Source organism: Oenanthe melanoleuca, chromosome 3, assembly GCF_029582105.1.
Source record: "Oenanthe melanoleuca isolate GR-GAL-2019-014 chromosome 3, OMel1.0, whole genome shotgun sequence".
NCBI classification, from domain to species: Eukaryota; Metazoa; Chordata; class Aves; order Passeriformes; family Muscicapidae; genus Oenanthe; species Oenanthe melanoleuca.
The window spans coordinates 101,676,548-101,681,580 of NC_079336.1; positions in this window are offsets into that span (position 1 = coordinate 101,676,548).

Sequence of the window (5,033 nt, forward strand, 5' to 3'; positions counted from 1 at the left end):
CGGGGCAGGGGCGGCTCTTCCCGCCGCGGCCCCGTCCGCGCGCCCGCCCTCCCCTCACGGCGGGAGCGGACGGGAGCGGACCTCGAGCGGTCCCGAGCCCAAAATTCTGCTCCAACAGGGCGTCTGGGCACCTGCTGCGGCCACAGCTCTCTGTCACGTTTTCTGACCTTTCTTTTAATTGGGCGCGCTCGCGGCGCTGTGTTGTGGGAGCTGGTTAAACTGCGGCGGTGGCTTCGCTGGGGTGCTGTGAGGCGCCGGCCCTGAGGGGTCCCGTTAAAAGCGAGTGTTCTCCGTTCCAGGGGACTCACAGAGCCCCAGATCAGTTCGGGTTGGAGCAGACCTCAGCCCAAGCCCCCTGCCAAGGCAGGTGCCCCAGGAACACGTCCGCGTGGGTTTGGAATCTCTTCAGACAGGAATACTCCATGATCTCCCTAGTCTGCCTGCTCCAGTGCTACATCAACCTGAACATAAAGTTTTCTTCCTCATGTTGAGGTGAAACATTTCTTGTGTTTTAGTTTATGGCCATTGCTGCTCCTTCTGTCTTTGGGCACCTCTCTGCCCCAGACAGGCAGCCCATCCATCCCAAGGCGTTCTCTGCCCCATCCCAGACACATTCAGACACATAACACTGTACTTTCCTTGACTTCAATGAGATTCCTGCCAGCCTCATCCTTCTGGCTTGTCCAGGTCCCTTTGAACAGCAGCCCTGCCCTTGAATGGAATGGTTGCACTCTTAATTAATGGAAATTAAGAAAATCGATTTCTTTGGTTTGTCTGGTAAATTGACCAGGGGAAAAAAAAAATAGAAGAGATCACTGTGGAAGTGTAGACTGCCGTCTTGTCTCTTGGGAAAATCCTTGTTTGGCTGGAGATTATCTTGGCATGGAAGTAACTTGTGCTGTACAGTTTTCTAACAGTTACTGCAGCACAATGCTGGTAAGTCCTGTTGGTAAAACATTCACACTTTTTTTTTTCCCTCAGCAGAGAAAATAGCATTCACCACCTGTGAATTTTGTTGCACTTTACCAGTTTGTTTTATGAGGCTCCTTTACATCACTCCCGTGTTTCCCCATAGGATTCTGGGCTTGATTAAACCGTTCTTTAAAGCCCAAGTATTGTTCTGACCTTAATTGACACTGAAACACACTCAGGGTTAATATTTGGTGACAGAAGCAGAAGATGCCCCTAGCATCATTCTCACTATGCAGAAATGGAACCATGACAGATTTTTTTTCTCTTTTGTTACTTCTCAGGAGTAATGAGACCTCGGTGATCCTCTCCTCATCAGGTATTCAAAAAATGCCTGCCCGTACCAAAGAAGAATTTTGCTGACAGCTTCCCAGCACTGCAGAGATTCCTGACTTTCTGAGCCATCTTGCCACTGCATTTAATGCCAGCTGAGGATTAGATAAGTGAGAGCCTCTCAGAATACAATTCTTGTAATATTTTTCCATGTGGTACACAAACTCAGAGTCTCTATATTACAATTTTTGTAATCCTTTTGTGATTTGTAAAAGAAAAAAAAAAATACCAAACCTTTCTCTAATTTATCATTGCCTTTCCTAAATGGATAGTGTAAAATTGGATGGTTTAGCAATGTTTAGACCTGGGATATGTAGTGAAGAGAAAAAAAAATACACTAGAAAAAAAAAAAAGCAGTAGAAATTATTTGAGAAGACACACCTGGCTGAAGTTCCTTTGTGAGAAGATAATGCAGAAAGGCTTTTTTTTTTTTTTTTTTTTTTTTTTTTTTTTTTTTTTTTTTCCCTGCTGGTAAGAACTTGGGAAACTTGAGGGAAACATGCTAATCTTTGTACAAATTTTCTAGGGAAAAAAGAAAAAGTGATTGGTCAAAGCAGAGAGAGGGTTGAGAACTGGTGGAGCCAAATTAAGAGAATTTATGTGTCAAAGAACTGATGTGCAAAAGGGGAGGCTGAGGAACATTTTATTTGGTGGTGGTACAGGGTGGCGAATAATTATAGCTGTGTCATTAAAGAACATGCAAATGAAGGGGCTGAGAAGGAACAACATGTAAAATGATGGCTCCAAATAAATGGGAGTGTTCCTGTGAATTCCAAAGAACAAGGAAAGCAAAACTTACTTTGTAACTAATTTATCAGTAATTTCTAGCCACATTCAGCACAGAGGAGGTTTGTGTTTCAGGCAAATGCTGATCAGGAAGAAGGCAGAGTTGGTTTTGCTCCTGAATGAGAACAGAGTGTTCCTAAACCAGGGGAGACATGTCATGGAGCTGCTAATCCCTGTGAAGCAGGTCAGGCTTGCCAAGATGGAGGTGGCACACCTCAGTTGAACCTGATTAGGAACATCCATTAGGAAATGGATAAAAAGAGAAAGCAAGGAGGGCCAGGTAGAGAAAACAAGTGTTTGGGCCAGACCTTCTCTTGTTTCTGTGATGACTTCAATTACTCTGTTCCTTATACATTTTATTCTCCTTTAGCTTCAACAGACTTCTATTAACCTGACTGCTCCAACTTTTACACTGTGTGTGTGGTGCTCTGTTGGCTCTGCACAGACCTGGAGAGCCACAGTTTTCCAGCTTCCATACTCCCACTGCTGTTACAGAAAAGCCTCAGGAATCAAGCTGTCTCTTTAGGTTTCCACAGCTATTGATAGAAGTGTAGCCATGAACCCCAGGTAAGTTTTGGACAGAATTTAATTTAAAAAAAATTCTAATTGGTTGTTGTTTGCTTTAATCTTGATTATAAAATGTCAAGTTTAACTACAATATGGAAAGAACAAGTGAAGCTACATGAAGGGAAAGGTGCCAACCTGTCTTTCTCTTGTTCTGTGACACTCCACTCACAAATATTTCTGTGTTGCAATGATAATTTATCTGGGTGACCAGCCCTGGCTCTGCACAGAGGATACCAGCAGAATACATTGTTTCCTACACTTCCCCATCAGTAATTTCACTGTTTCTCTTGAACTATGTGAGGAAGACAGGACTTCATGTTTTGTCACTATTTTCTGTATAGGGAGGTTTAACTAGGTGACTTAAAAGGTCGCTTCCCACTCAAACTTCTGTGTCTTTGTGTTCACTGAACTAAAATTTGCCTCCTCTGATAGTGTGGTTTTCTAGTGGAAAAATAAGGGAGTTAAAAACTTAAGAGATTTTAGGTGTGTGGTACAGAGAATGAAGTTGGAAAATTCTTTCTGTAACTTGGTTTCTGTTAGGTTTATATTCTACTTTATTGAATGTTGTCCTATTATTAGTTTGTGTGGGTGTCTTGTGGTAAAGAAAGGTATTCCAGCATTCTTGACATATTTTCTTTCACTGTGTGCCATGATGGATTCATGACACTGCCTAGAGCAGATTAAATTACTGCAACACTCATTTTCCTAAAATACACTTGATATCACCAGCTACATAATTTTTTCCAGTTCTCTACTGGATTTCCAGAACTACTCTCCTAAACTTTTGGAATTTGTTCTTGATGAATTGGTTGTGAAACTAGAAAACAAGATGTTATCATCATACAGACAATAGCAATGTTGATATTTCTAATTTTAATTTGTACATGTGTCTAACAACTCAACAGTTGAAATATACTTTTCACAATGTGAATGCTAAAAGAGGTTTACAACTTAAATAGCATGGTAGAGAGTAAACAAGATGTGGCCAAAAATACATATTCAATGCATTTTCTAACATGGATTTGTTAACAATAAATCTTGTTATATTTAAGTAGAATGGTTTAGTGTAGAACAGATAAATCAATAAGTTACAACACTAACTGTTGGGAAGTCATTATGAGTCTGCCTTTGATATCCAACAAAAATGAACAAAAGCTTTTAGATAAAACTTTGACTTTTGACAGGGAATGTTCATATCTGTGCTTCAAAAATCAGGCTGAAAAATTAATTGGAATATTAAAAGAGTATACATAAAGAGCTTTCTTGTTCATATTCATCAAGTTGATGTGACTCTAATGACTACTCGACAAAAGGCAGGTATGCAATGAGAGGAGGAAATCATATTTACAGAGTGTTGCCCCCAGAATACATCCAGTTGGATGTGATATTCAGGAACATCTCTGACTAACTTTGAGTTTTACTGTTCTCCAGAAATGTGAAGAACTGGTCCTGCCAAGATTTGGAGACAAGTTATCAAGCATATTCAGCATTGAAAAATATATCTTATCAAAAAAATATCACCTTTCTTTTTATGCTTCTTACACAGGGAAGTTAATGTGCACCAACAGTTTTTCCCTACCCTCCAGAGTGGCTCTTCTTGATCTTGTGGTATTAAATAACATTGAAAAAATCTGCTTTTTCACCTTGCCTGCATGCCCAGAGGTGGAGTTTGTCTTTCAAAGTCTGAAACAGAAGTGCAGCAGAGTACAACAGTCTCAGTGTACTTCCTGCAGCCAGAGGTACCCACAAGCTCCAGGGAGCAGGGATAATACCAGAGCATACCTTGTCCAGGAAGCAGAAATGTCCCTGTGGGAGCAAAAGGAACAGCCTGCTTGCTGCCTCTGGAAAAGTGACTGCTCAGCAGGGGAGCTGGCGCAGAAGGAACGAGTGCCTGCAGGGCAGCCTGTTCCTCCTGCAATGCCTCTGTGTTGGCATCTTCCCTCTCTCCCAAGGTTCCAAGGGAAGGGAGAGGATTGCCAAGCCTTATGTAACCTCCAGCCCTGTAAAGAGGTGCATGCAGGGGCTCCTTCTCCCCACACAGCACCCTGGCATGCAGGCACGCCTCCACTCCCTTCTCTTTGCACCAGGCAAGAGAGACCTCCCACAAGATCATCTCCCACCTCTACTGTGCATCTGTTCATTTTCTGCCTGTCAAGCCTCTTCAGAATTTAAAAGATCTTACAAGAGATAAGAGAACAAGCTTTCAAGTTTGAGTGCATCAGATCTGGACAGATCTGATATGAAACGTGAATTTTTACTGCTTTGCCTTATTTTTCTTACCTTTTTTTTTCCCCCCTGAAGTGTTAAAGAGAGAGAACTGCTGTGTAAGGAATTATTGCTTGCAATATATTTTTCTCAGCGATAAAAACACCTTCAAG